The following is a 15,584-nucleotide window of genomic DNA, read 5'->3' on the forward strand; positions in this document are numbered from 1 at the left end:
CTTATATTAAATTGATATTATAATGAGTCATATTTTTTTGTGATATATATACTGTATACGTTTTCAATAGTTATCGTACAAAACCAACAGCAATTTGGATCTAACTGAAGAATATACTAAATGAACAAACCAAGTTAAAGAAAAGACAATATTTTTGTCTTGAAACAAGATTCGAAGAAGGACGCGTAGAATGGTTTTAAATATGTGTTTCATTATAAGACACTATAAAGACACGTAGAATGAGCAATCACCACTATATAAACAAGTAGTATGCATGCATGCAATATATCACCAATATTCAATAATGGCTTCCATTCAAACCCAGTATGCCATATTTCTATCCATTCTCTTAACAACAATCTTTTTCTTCAAGGTGAACTCATACTCAACAGAAACCGAAACCACTTTCTTTTCCATCCCTAAGTTTAGCTCAGACCAAAAAAATATAAATCTCACAAGCGATGCCTGTTGGATCACGATTTTAAGAAGTTTGTCACCGAAGAAATTACCGGGTCGAGTCGCGGATCGGTACACTTTCTTTAAGACGTTTCACGGTACTGCCAAAATTATGCAAAACAGCTCTTAATAACCACGACGCCTCCAGGATAAAACAACCTAGTTCTATACTATACGATTACTACTTGCACGATAGATAATTGGTCTAGAAATGCACCCTCAGATGATACTAGGACCATTCAAATATGGTATGAATACTTAGTATCTGGTATAAAGACCAGTCGTAGTAATTTCTCAAACCAAGAGAAATTTCAATAATTCTCTAAAGAGAATCCAAGAAAAAATTATACTTATAATTTCTAAACTCAAACGAGGAGAAATTAACATTATTCTCCAAAGAGAATTCAAGAAGGTACTCGGAAAATTCAACGAGTAGAAAGAAAGTGGGAGAAGTTGGCGCTTCGACAATTCGAAAGACGCGGAGTTATGAGAGTGAGGAAGGAAAAACTCAAAATAAGTTTTTGGTGTGTTTTGGAATGAAACAAGTGACTTCCTTATATAATGAAGTAAATTAGCCAAGATTTCTAATCTAAGCAATGTGGGACTAAGGAGTTTTTTTTAACTACCACACAATGTGGGACTTGACTTAGGAATTTTTTCAATTCATTTCCCTATATTGGAATATATACATAACGTTCAAACAATCCCCCCCTTGAAATTAAAAAAGTGTTTCAGAAGTAACGTCAAACGTTTCTAAGATTGTGCATAAGCAGAGGTGTCACTTGAACCTTTGCGTAGCAAGTAGGACTCCGATTCAACAAGAGTGACACTATTGTCTTGAACTCTATCTCAGACATCAGACCCGCACACAACCTTTTCCTAAGGTGTATTCTTAATAGCCCGTGCTTTTATTGGCCCTGCACGTGTATCCCGGTTTAGTGAATGCTCTAGGAATTCTGCCTCGAAATTCCATAGGAACCGGCCTCAGTTCCACAATCACATAGGTGAGTCTATCAAGAGTACTCCTGTAGCCTAGGTACTCCCTCATACAAAGTATAGATCTCATTAAGAATTTCTATTATCTCATCCTCTTATTACTTCAGGATTCATGCTTCTTTTATTTACTCTAGCATGATCGCCTCATATTACTCACAACTTGTTATTACCCATTGAACCTATTTCTTGGGATCTCCAGTCATTTAGGTCGAGTTACCATCATGAGCAACTCATTTCTGTATAGGCATTAGTCCCATCTTTTTAGATGTATTATGGACTTTCTCTCTAGCTAATCCTTTCGTCAAAGGATCTGCTAAGTTTTCATCAGTGCGTACATGATCCACTCTTACAGCTCCTTTAGAGATACAATCTCTAAAGGCATTGTGCTTTCTTCTTATTTGACGTCTTTTACCATTATAATAACGGTTCTCAATTTTTGCAATAGTCGCGGTACTATCGCAGTGAATCAACACAACTGGCATAGGTTTTTCCCATAAGGAAATCTCAGCTAGCAAGCATCTTAACCAACTTGCTTCTTCACTAGCATTTGCTAATGTTATCATTTCAGACTCCATCATGGACTGAGCCAGGATAATCTGTTTCTTTGATTTCCAAGATACAGCTTCTGCAACTATGTTGAATACATAGCCACTAGTAGCTTTGGAATCACCTGACAAGGTATTCCAATATGCATCACTGTATCCTTCAAGTACACCAGGAAATCTCTGATAAAGTAGGCTGATATCTATGGTCCTTTTAAGGTACCTCATGACTCGCTCAATAGCTTGACATTGCTCGTTACTCGATCTACTCGTAAATCTGCATATCAATTCTACGACATATGCAATGTCGGGTCTAGTACAATCAATGACATACTTAAGACTGCCAATGATACTCGTATACTTTGTTTGTCTTACACTTTCACAAGTGTTCTTAAAAATTTTCACACTTGGATCATATGGTGTGCATACAGATTTACAATTAAAGTATTTATATTTCTTTAAGATCTTTTCCACGTAATGTGATTGATCCAAAGAAATTCCTCGTTCGTATTTTGTGATCTTGATGCCAAAAATCTCGTGATCTTTCATATCAAAGTTGTTACTCAACAATGATTTCACATCATTAATGGTCTGAATGTTTGATCCAAATATGAGTAAATAGTCTACATATAGACATATGATAGTGTAAATGCGATTCTCAAGTTTGTAATAAACGCATTTGTCACTTTCATTCACTTTATACCCATTCGATATCATTAGGTTATCAAACTTTTCATGCCAGTTTTAAGAGCTTATTTTAATTCATACAGAGACTTGTCTAACTTACAGACCTTGTTTTCTTGTCCGTGTATCACAAACCCTTCCGGTTGTTCCATATAGATTTCTTCATCTAAGTCACCATTTAAAAAAGAGAGGCTATTTTAACATCCATTTGGTGTACTATTAAGTTACAAATAGAAGCTATTGGAATAAGTATCCTAATGGATGTAATCTTGATGACTAGAGAGAAGGTGTGGAAGAAAATCTATATTTTCTCTTTGTCTAAAATCCTTGGCTATAAGGCAAGCCTTGTATTTATCAATTGTTCCATCAAGTTTTAGTTTCTTTTTCAAAACTCATTTTCAACCGATTGGTTTGCAACCAGGAGACAAGTCTACTAAGTGCCAAGTCTTGTTAGATTCTAGAGGTTTTATCTCATTGTTTATAGCTTCTTGTCATAAATCTGCATCCAGAGATGATAAGACTTCTTGAAGATTTATTGGATCTTCTTCTACATTATAAGCCGCATAATCAGACCCATAGTATTTATAAACTCTTACTCTTTTACTTCGACGAAGTTCTGTTTCTACATTGTTGTTGCTTTCTGTGCTTCTTATCACAAGAATGTGACTCGATTGAGTGCCCCCACTATTTCTCGGTTTGAAGGGAAATTTGTATTCATAGAAATCAACATCATTTGATTCTATTATCGCTTTTGCATTTAGGTCATAAAACCTATATGCTTATTGTTTGCTGTTGTAATACGGTGAACTGGCTTTTAAAGAAATGTGCGGATAGCAAGAGTCGCCACCGACTTTTATTTTATCCAATAAGAAAGGCTAAAAGAACAGGAAAAGACCTTTTGAAAGATTTTGAGTTCGGGGGGTAAGTTATACAAAGGGAAGGTGTAAGGCACCCTTTGTATCCATGGTTATCCATGGGCTCTTAATTGCTTAGCTCACTTTGTTTGAAATGTTTGAATTGTTTGAAAAGATTTTCGAAGAAGAACTTTAGCTTGTAAATAAGCGTAGTCTTTTTGAATTTGATTTGAAAAGAGTGGAAAAAGAGTTTTGAATTTAGAGCAAGCAATTAGTAGCAACTACCCTAAGTTTGAAAAAAAATGTTCTTTTAGCTTTTCGGGCGAAAGGGTCTATCCATACCATAAGAGGGCAGGAAGTCTTTCAATTGGATTTGAAGGGTCATCGAGTTATCATTCTCCATAAGACTGTCCCATGCCATAAAGAGGGCAGGTAGTCTAATGAAAGGATAGAATAGTCATTTTAACCTTTAGGCAACAGGCGAGGATACCTTAGCAATAGGGACAAATCATCATTTTACCCAGGCAACATCGAGGGACAAAATTGATGATGATAATGAACTGAGGGAAACATTTGCTTTAGGTATCCTCCGGATCGAGGGACTTGACTATTTTAACGCACAATTCGTAAGGCAACACGGCAGCAATTAATAAGGCAACAGGCAACAAGAGGGATTACCCTAAAGGTGTGTGGGTGCAACAATCACGTGGTTGTATTCAGATAATATTTATCTTATAATTATAGTTATTCTAATTCTGTTAAAGGCTTGCACTCCCTAAGATTACTAACCACGCAGTTTAAAATTGCAGAAATTAAAGGCAGAAAAATAAAAATCCTACGCTATTATAATAAACACCTGCGGGGATGGGTGGAATTAAGACCAAAAAAAATAAGAAATTTAAATAACTGATTTAATTTTCTTTATCTTGAGCCTTGATCTTCCTCGAACCCTTGATCGACCCTGAAAATTAAAAGAAAAATAATAGGGTGAGTGTAAGAGGGATTCATTGACTATTCGAGACAAACCCTGTTTTAAAATAAAAATAAAATGACATTAAAATAAATAAAGAAATAAATAAGAAGCTTAGCTTTTTTGATCTGGCGTGGCGCGTAGTCGGAAGATCGTGATTAATACTATCCTGAAAATTAGGCGTGAAGAAGAGAAAAGTTAGCGTATGAATGATCTACAAACCTTACTTGTATAAACCCTAAAAAGAAAACTTGTTGTGACCCACAAGGTTTACGAGGCTTAAAAATGTGTTAACGGAAAACACATACCAGAGGATTCTAAGGTTTATAAAAGAATCAAGGATTATTAATTTTCAATTAATCAATTAACAAAAATAATTAATTGTAAAATCGAATATTCGATTAAAATAAATAATTATAACAAATAACATTATAAGAAATAATTTTAGCAAATACTAAAAATATTTTATAAAAACATTTGAATAAAAAGAGGAAAGAAAATAAATAAAAGAAAGTTTATGTAATTAAAAACAAATAATAAAATAAAAAATTAAGAAAATTTAGAAATAACTTAGCTTCGATCCAGTGTTGTTGTCTCTTGAGAGTCTATGGTGGGCATGCAGACCCTAGGTCGTTGGATCAAGTTGTGTAGCGATCCAGTGGCTCTTGAGTGAGGGCGCATCGTTGCGCTGGCAGACCACAAGCATGGGATCTGTGGACAGATTGTAATAAACAAATAAAAAAAAGACTAGCACAGCCCAGGGCTCGAACTCGTGTCCCTACGGCTGCCAATCTCCACGTGATGCCATCTGTGCTGCGTTTTCTATTTGTTTGATAAACAAAACTGATTAATTAAATAGGATATAAAGCATTTGATCCAAAAATTCAAATAAATGGTCAACTTGGGCCCACGCACCCACGCGCGAACCAATCAAAGGAGGAGAGAGGGGCTGAGAGGTTTGACTGCCCAGTACCAATGAACCACGTGTGCAGTCCAAGGTCAAGCATCCTGTTCATCTTCTTCTTCAACCACCCCTATGGAATTTCCTGTGGAAATTGCTATGAATTTTCCTGGGAAATTTTCTTCGATTTTCTGCAAACATCAAAACTGCAAAACCAGCGTAAATCAAGAACAAACAAGGACCCAGATCGTATAATTAGACCCAGGAGATTCCAATGGTGGAGTTATTTTAATCTATAGCGGCTTGGAACGACGAAACCGAATCATGATAGTTTCTTGCCCTAGCCATGGTAACTCATGGTTTTGACGTCGTAGATCCCATATAATGGTTCAAAGCTTCTCTAATACATGTCAACAACTCAAACACATCATCAAATCATATTAAAACGCGACAAAATATGAGATATGAAATTCAAGAATGTATGTGAAATATGGAAATTGAGTATGTATGTTTCAAGTGCTATACGAGTCGTCTATTGATGCAAACCTCACCTTTGATACCTCAGGAGATGTATGGGATGGTTGGTTACCTTTGAACTTGGCTGCAATAAGCTTTTTGTCGCGCCCTAGCTTTGTGAGAAAATTTGGAGCTTTAGTATGTGTTTTTGTGGCTGCTTTAGGTTAGGGTTCCTCTTTTCTTTGCTTTTGAACGTGTAGAATATATATATGACCAGATTAGGTCACCAAACTTGGCCCAATATATTACATTGATGTGAGAAATATTTCCTTGGAAATTTTGATCCAGTCTTTCCAAAATTTGATATTTCTTGTCTTAATGTATCTTGAACGAAATTGGTAGCTTATGGCGGGCTATCTTGGACCTCAAGTCATGTAAATATCAAGCCCAAATTATCTTGCCAATTACTTTTGTATTTTATTTAATTAAAATTGAATTTTTGTTTATTTAATTCAAAAATAATTAAGATAAAAATAAGGGAGGTGTGGAAAGGAGTATAGAGGCCAAGGATAATGTCAAGAACAAGTTTGGGTCATGAAATTATAGGCCCATTTGGAAAAAAATTGGTTTTGACAAATATTTCCTTTTGTGCACCTCTTCAAAAATGCCCAACTCTTGCAATTTGTATCTTGCTCAATTTTCCACATTTATTAATGTTCTTGGACTTTTTAGAAAGGTCAAGATGTCCTCTAATTACTCCTTTTGGTTTCATCTTCGTTGCAGTTTCCATGTTCATGTACACTTCTTTGCAAAACGATGACTTTTTTATTGACTTTCAAAAGGACATGTAATGTTTTGGTCCATAACTTCCAAATGGTACATTTCTTGGCTTTGGGCCCAACATTAAAGTTGTAGAGAATGAAATTTCCTTGAGAATAGGCTTTGGTTGGAGAATTTTTTATAAAGTATGAGAGAGATATGACTGGTCAAAGTTGGGTTGACTTTCTCCTTAAAACCCTAATTTAGAAACTTTTCCTTTTGATGACTTTGGAGCTTTTCTTGATGAATCATGGTCAAACCTTAATCAAATGATGAATCTAACATTAAAATGTTGATGTTGACCAAAAATCTGGAATTTTGACTGTACTTTGACCATAGTTGACTTTTGACCTAGCATGGGCGACTATTGACTTTCTGAGCAATTGATCGAGCAATATCGTGAATCGAGGCCTGACACTTAGTATGAGTATGGATTAAATCATATGAGATGCTATGAAGTCCATTTGAAGTCTCAGAAATCCAACTTCCCTTGATTAAATCCAGACCCTAATTTGGCCTTTGTTGCATAGGAGGAGAGTAAACCTGCTTGCAATTGGATATCATGTGAGCCTGAAGAGACTGTTTGACCCAAGCTGTATTAAAATAGAATGGGCAAATTTTGGGGTATGACAGCTGCCCCTGTTCAATCTTCTTAAATCTGAGGATGTAGAGTGGTTTGTGTGCCAGTCGGAATCTGAAGATGGAAGAGGATTGAACACTAGAATACCAAGAAATTTGCCCTTGCAGATGCAGGGACTTTTAACGGGGATGGGCTTATGGATGCCATCAGGATGTTGACAAGAAGTTGTCTGAGATGGGCTCCAAGATGCCATCTGGGTGTTGATAGAGTATTGTCTAAAGCGGACGCCTTTCAGACTGAGTCATATGCATTGATTGTATCTGAATGAGAGATTCATCAAAATGAAGTAGTGTCTTTATAGAAAACTACATGGAGAGGTTCTTGAATAAGGTAGATCATTGACTGTTGTAAAGAAGGTTAGGCTTTAAACAAAGCTCGGGAAGAACTGTCTTGCAGAAGATTAACTAAGAAGCTCCTTGAAAGGACAATAGATGTCTTAGAAAAGATTGGATAATTGTGTTAAAGAAGATTTCCTAAAAAAGTGGGGGTATGTCTTATAGAAGACTATCTAGAAAGGTATGACATGTCTTAAACGAGACTGGCCTAGAAAAGTTGATAAACGTCTTAGAAAAGACTACCTAGAAAGGTTGATAAACGTCTTAGAAAAGACTACCTAGAAAGGTTGATAAACGTCTTAGAAAAGACTACCTAGAAAGGTTTGATAAACGTCTTAGAAAAGACTACCTAGAAAGGTTGATAAACGTCTTAGAAAAGACTACCTAGAAAGGTTTGATAGACGTCTTAGAAAAGACTACCTAGAAAGGTTGATTAACGTCTTAGAAAAGACTACCTAGAAAGGTTGATAAACGTCTTAGAAAAGACTACCTAGAAAGGTTGATAAATGTCTTAGAAAAGACTACCTAGAAAGGTTTGATAAACGTCTTAGAAAAGACTACCTAGAAAGGTTTGATAAACGTCTTAGAAAAGACTACCTAGAAAGGTTCCTATAAAGGATGAGAAATTCTTTGAAGTATCTTTGGAGAAAGAACTGGAATGAAGTGTCACAATTGTATTTACCTTTGAATGAGTGTTGAGATTGAATCGTTGATACGTTTGTATTTGCACCGTTCTTCGATGATAATATTTTTTTGATTAGGAAGTGACCTGAAAAGGAAAAATTTAGTTTTATGCACTGTCATGATGCATGTATTGTGTAATGAGGTTCTCGAAATAAACGAGAATGATGTATGTTATGCATTTATAAGTGATGCAGGGATAGACTATATAGTCGAAGCATTTTGATAACTCTTGTATAGCAACTGCTAATTGAGAAAATAAATCCCTGTATGCCGTTGGAGATAATGACAAGAGAATTCTTGTCTTTCGTTCGATGGTATCCAGCTGGGGATTTTTGATCTTCGCTTGGGGATGAGATTGACTCGAGTGATCTGATCCTGATGTATCCTGGGGACAAGAGAGATGAGTATATTATCCGACCAGATTTCTGAGCGGCAACTTTAATGGAAATATCGAGTTTGAATAAACCATGCTAGAGCAGAAGATTGTGTTGGAAAAACCGGCAACGTTGGGGAACCAAGTTTCTGTTGAGAATAGATTGCTTGAAGGTAACTTCTTAAAGTTTTCTATGTGGGGATATATTATGAAAACTGCTCTGTGGGGAGAATTCCCGGAGATTTCGACTTTTCATTGCCCCATGTCTTTGAGTACTTGATGCTGGAAAACACTTTTAACCATATATGGTCTTTCGCTTACGGGCATATACTTGCCCTTGGGATCAGTATCTTGATATGCTTGATATTTAAGTTTTAGAACTTCAAAGGAGAGACAAATACTGACATCATCTGATGCTAGTAGCTAAATAGTATTTGTTGAGATTTGTAACTGATGTGACATGCCCCCGGTGATGACTAACTTCTCTGGTTTTACAGTGCCTCTGAGAGATTCTATGAATCGTGACCAGCTCTCTCCCAGTAGATGGGATAATAATATGTCATGCCCCTTGTGTAAGCAAGCTTTTAGTTGATCGAGTCATGCATACGAGACGTCTCTGCAAATTTATTTGTCGGGAGGACTTTTAGTCATTAATTATGCCCCATGCAGATTCTTCCTGACGCCAAACATTTGAAATTACGTAGACAAAATTGTTTTATAATGACACTCATTAAAATGCAATGCATATGTCTGTCTTGGAGTTTTAAAAACAATTTTAGTAAAACAAAATATGTAAGAAAGTGATATTTGTAAAAACATGATATCAACTCAGGATTTTTGGTAAACTTTAAGGAGTCAGGATACCCTTTTGTGACAGTACGCTTTCGAACTAACCATGCTTCAGTTAGGACTTTCAAGGGTTGTAACGTGGCTTGGTTCACGGTTTTAAGAAACAAAGGATAAAGGCTCAAAGTTTATTTGTACCCATCCCAATCTTCGTGATATTCTTCGATCTTATGCTCAGTTAACTTTGAATTTAAGTTCTAGCAGGTCTTGAGGTCGTGACATTGACGTTTGATGATGGTTGAAGCACCGAAAGTTTATTTGAAAAGGCAGTCATCCTTTTTTGTAATTATTTTTCTTTTGTCGAGGATTTGTAGTGACCTTTTTTTTCGACTTTATTATCCCTCATTTTTGCCTGAACTGTTTTGTTTTGAGATTACAGTCAGCGCGATGTTATAGTTCTTGATAAGTCTCCTTCATAGGTTTTGACTTAACATTCTCTCTTCTTTTTCTTTTATGGATATTAACTGCCTGACTTGAGAATCACGGGAATCCATCACTTGTGTAAAGCACCTGGTATAATTGAGTTAACTGAGTAACTACCCTGCCCCAGGTTATGATTAAAGGTTTTAATCTGTATGAGAAAGAAAACTTCTACTTCTTAGGCTCGAAGGGGTTGACGAGGGATTAACATCCTTATATCTTCACTGTTTAGGAATAGAAACAATGCCTGTACATCGTCAGCATAGTCCGTTCAAAAGCATACTGTATGGGGTTGCGGTATCGTTTTCGTCATCCTTCCTCAAAAGGCTTACAGCTTTAGCGAGAGTTAAAGATCATAAAGAAAACCAAGTAAAAACAAAGTTTAATATAGTAATATAAAGAGGGATAATTCAAGACAAACGTATGCAATGCGTTAATGATTATGATAAAATAAATAGAGTCTGACATAAGACGAATGTTTAAACAAACAGGAAAGAGATTGCGAATGCGAGTAAATTAATGATCTAAATAGCCATCCTTTAGACTTTATGTGGCTTCTCTGGTTGGCTAAATTCAACGATCCCTTCTTCAATCAAGTCTTGAATTTTATGTTTCAATGGCCCACACTCTTCTGTATCGTGACCAAGACTATTTGAATGGTAAGCGTATCTTGCATGATGCTTCTACCCAGGGACGGGATTAGAAGGAGCTAAGTATGGAGGCAGTAGAGTTATCAGACTCCGATCGAGCAAGTGTTGTTGCAAAGCTTGAGCCAATGGCATGTATAGTGGGGTAAATGACCTTTTGGGTTTGGATTTCCAAGTACGTTGGCCACCTTGTTGCTTATGTTGATCTTTCTGTTGTTGTTGTGCTGGAGCCTGACTAGAGACCAGGACTGCCCCAACAGTGGTGGATTCATTCTTCCCATTGTATGACTTTTTTACAATACCAGAAGAAGTAGTCGCCTGAATTTTTCCGCTTCGGATACCACTTTCAACACGTTCTCCGGTCAGTATGAGGTCAGTGAACCCAGACGAGGAGTTACCAAGTAAATGGCTGTAAAAGGGACCAGTCAGTGTATTCATGAACATGTCAACTAACTCTCGGTCAGTCAAGGGAGGTTGGACTTTGCCAGCCAAGTCTCTCCATTTCTGAGCGTATTCTTTGAAGCTCTCATTAGGTCCCATGGACATGCTTTGTAATTGCATGCGGGTCGGAGCGAGATCAGCATTGTATTGGTATTGCTTGTAGAAAGTGGTTGCCAGATCTTCCCATGTATGAATGTTGGCACCGTCCAGTTGATAGTACCATTCGAGTTGTGCCCTTGATAGGCTTTCTTGAAATAAATGGATCCAGAGCTTCTTATCAGCGGTGTGAGGTTGGATCTTTCTCACATAAGACCTCATGTGTAGTTTAGGACAAGAGACTCCATCATACTTAGCAAAGGTCGGAGTTTTGAATTTGGGAGGTATAACAACTCCAGAGATGAGTCCTAATTCCTCAAAATCCAGTCCAGGTATTTTCTGAATTTCCATGGCTCTCATACGTTCCTCCAACAACTTGTATTTGTCATCAGGATATTCGTTCTCATGGTAATAATCTTCTTCTTCTTCAGAAGGCTTGGCAGCATCATGGTTACTTTTTGCCTCAGTCTTGATACTAGCATCATCATCTTGCTCGTCTTCGTCACTGTCTTTAGAGGCTTCGGCATCCCTGAGTTACAAGATCGGTCTAAGCCTTTTCTTTAGAATCTTCTGGCCTTTCTTCTTTTTACTCTTGGTAAGGAATGCTTTTAGTTCATCTTGCCCCTTGGACAAGTTCAGGATCAGATCTTGAAACTGGGCGTTCTGAGCTTGAAGGTCTTTGACGGATTGCTCGAGATTCATGATGCTTAAATAAACAGCGAGGAGGTGAGAAACCTGTGGTGGAAACCTGTGATGCAATGTTATGAATGCAGATGCAATATTTTCAAAGATCTCTGGAAATTTTAGTTAGCACGTCAAAAAATGATTTGGTCGCTTCTTTGTTTGAAGAACTCTGATTTTCGGATGTTCTTCTATGGGAATCAAGCTCACCATACCCAGTGGGTCATAGCCTCTGATTCGAGAACTTCTGAATTTGAAGGTACATGGCTAGAGGAAAATAAATCCTCTTGCCCCTTTTTAGGTACAGCGTCTCTGAATTGGGAGGTATGTGGTGAGAGGAAAGTAAATCCTCTTGCCCCTTGATAAGAGTTTAGTCCTTGATAAGAGCACCTGAAATTGTGCGCCCTAAATTCCTAAGATCCTTGAAAGGGTTAGTAAACATGCAATGTTATGATGTCATGATATTATGCGGATGCAATGCATCAGACGAAACGTAAGGTAATAAGGACCAGTGCGCCCCACAAGAAAAACCTGCAAGGAAACCAAAGGATTAGTAGCAAGCACAGACAAGTCACACAAGTGTCCCTAAGTTTAAAGGCTTGCGTGAAGTTCGTAGGTAAGTACCCTCCCCACTGAAGTTTAGTTGGTTCAATCTGTCCTATATAAAGATCGGGTTCTAGGGAGCTCATATCATTGACCTTTCTCAAAGGCGCTTATCTCAGTTCGGCAATCGAATCACCGACCGAGAAGGTCCTAAAAGTCCAGTCCATATGAGTGTAGCTTCGAGTATCAACCAACTTCAGTCGGAACCAAAGCCAACCATCTCGTTACTTTCTAATAGGCCAAAGTCAAGTTCAACTAGGGTTCTAGGGGCAAATTAGTGCTTAATGACACCACGCAACAGCCAAGTGTTTCCTCAAGTCGGATCCCAAGGAACACCAGGACAAACAAATGTGTCACACTAACGATGAACTGACTTTTAAAGAAATGTGCGGATAGCAAGAGTCGCCACCGACTTTTATTTTATCCAATAAGAAAGGCTAAAAGAACAGGAAAAGACCTTTTGAAAGATTTTGAGTTCGGGGGGTAAGTTATACAAAGGGAAGGTGTAAGGCACCCTTTGTATCCATGGTTATCCATGGGCTCTTAATTGCTTAGCTCTCTTTGTTTGAAATGTTTGAATTGTTTGAAAAGATTTTCGAAGAAGAACTTTAGCTTGTAAATAAGCGTAGTCTTTTTGAATTTGATTTGAAAAAAGTGGGAAAAGAGTTTTGAATTTAGAGCAACCAATTAGTAGCAACTACCCTAAGTTTGAAAAAAACGTTCTTTTAGCTTTTCGGGCGAAAGGGTCTATCCATACCATAAGAGGGCAGGAAGCCTTTCAATTGGATTTGAAGGGTCATCGAGTTATCATTCTCCATAAGACTGTCCCATGCCATAAAGAGGGCAGGTAGTCTAAGGGAAGGATAGAATAGTCATTTTAACCTTTAGGCAACAGGCGGGGATACCTTAGCAATAGGGACAAATCATCATTTTACCGAGGCAACATCGAGGGAAAAAATTGATGATGATAATGAATTGAGGGCAACATTTGCTTTAGGTATCCTCGGGATCGAGGGACTTGACTATTTTAAGGCATAATTTGTAAGGCAACACGGCAGCAATTAATAAGGCAACAGGCAAAAAGAGGGATTACCCTAAAGGTGTGTGGGTGCAACAATCACGTGGTTGTATTCAGATAATATTTATATTATAATTATAGTTATTCTAATTCTGTTAAAGGCTTGCACTCCCTAAGATTACTAACCACGCAGTTTAAAATTGCAGAAATTAAAGGCAGAAAAATAAAAATCCTACTCTATTACAATAAACACCTGCGGGGATGGGGGGAATTAAGATAAAAAAAAAAAGAAGTATAAATAACTGATTTAATTTTCTTTATCTTGAGCCTTGATCTTCCTCGAACCCTTGATCGACCCTGAAAATTAAAAGAAAAATTATAGGGTGAGTGTAGGAGGGATTCATTGACTATTCGAGACAAACCCTGTTTTAAAATAAAAATAAAATGACATTAAAATAAATAAAGAAATAAATAAGAAGCTTAGCTTTTTTGATCTGGCGTGGCGCGTAGTTGGAAGATCGTGATTAATACTATCCTGAAAATTAGGCGTGAAGAAGAGAAAAGTTAGCGTATGAATGATCTACAAACCTTAATTATATAAACCCTAAAAAGAAAAGTTGTTGTGACCCACAAGGTTTACGAGGCTTAAAAATGTGTTAACGGAAAACACATACCAGAGGATTCTAAGGTTTATAAAAGAATCAAGGATTATTAATTTTCAATTAATCAATTAACAAAAATAATTAATTGTAAAATCGAATATTCGATTAAAAGAAATAATTATAACAAATAACATTATAAGAAATAATTTTAGCAAATACTAAAAAGATTTTATAAAAACATTTGAATAAAAAGAGGAAAGAAAATAAATAAAAGAAAGTTTATGTAATTAAAAACAAATAATAAAATAAAAAAATAAAGAAAATAAAGAAAATTTAGAAATAACTTAGCTTCGATCCAGTGTTGTTGTCTCTTGAGAGTCTATGGTGGGCATGCAGACCCTAGGTCGTTGGATCAAGTTGTGTAGCGATCCAGTGGCTCTTGAGTGAGGGAACATCGTTGCGCTGGCAGACCACAAGCATGGGATCTGTGGACAGAGTGTAATAAACAAATAAAATAAAAGACTAGCACTGCCCAGGGCTCGAACTCGTGTCCCTACGGCTGCCAATCTCCACGTGATGCCATCTGTGCTGCGTTTTCTATTTGTTTGATAAACAAAACTGATTAATTAAATAGGATATAAAGCATTTGATCCAAAAATTCAAATAAATGGTCAACCTGGGCCCACGCACCCACGCGCGAACCAATCAAAGGAGGAGAGAGGGGCTGAGAGGTTTGACTGCCCAGTACCAATGAACCACGTGTGCAGTCCAAGGTCAAGCATCCTGTTCATCTTCTTCTTCAACCACCCCTATGGAATTTCCTGTGGAAATTGCTATGAATTTTCCTGGGAAATTTTCTTCGATTTTCTGCAAACATCAAAACTGCAAAACCAGCGTAAATTAAGAACAAACAAGGACCCAGATCGTATAATTAGACCCAGGAGATTCCAATGGTGGGGTTATTTTGATCTATAGCGGCTTGGAACGACGAAACCGAATCATGATAGTTTCTTGCCCTAGCCATGGTAACTCATGGTTTTGACGCCGTAGATCCCATATAATGGTTCAAAGCTTCTCTAATACATGTCAACAACTCAAACACATCATCAAATCATATTAAATCGCGACAAAATATGAGATATGAAATTCAAGAATGTATGTGAAATATGGAAATTGAGTATGTATGTTTCAACTGCTATACGAGTCGTCTATTGATGCAAACCTCACCTTTGATACCTCAGGAGATGTATGGGATGGTTGGTTACCTTTGAACTTGGCTGCAATAAGCTTTTTGTCGTGCCCTAGCTTTGTGAGAAAATTTGGAGCTTTAGTATGTGTTTTTGTGGCTGCTTTAGGTTAGGGTTCCTCTTTTCTTTGCTTCTGAACGTGTAGAATATATATATATATATATATATATATATATATATATATATATATATATATATATATATATATATATATATATATATATATATATATATATATATATATATATATAGGGTTAATACTACTTTACCCCC

Source organism: Vicia villosa, linkage group LG5, assembly GCF_029867415.1.
Source record: "Vicia villosa cultivar HV-30 ecotype Madison, WI linkage group LG5, Vvil1.0, whole genome shotgun sequence".
Taxonomy (NCBI): Eukaryota; Viridiplantae; Streptophyta; class Magnoliopsida; order Fabales; family Fabaceae; genus Vicia; species Vicia villosa.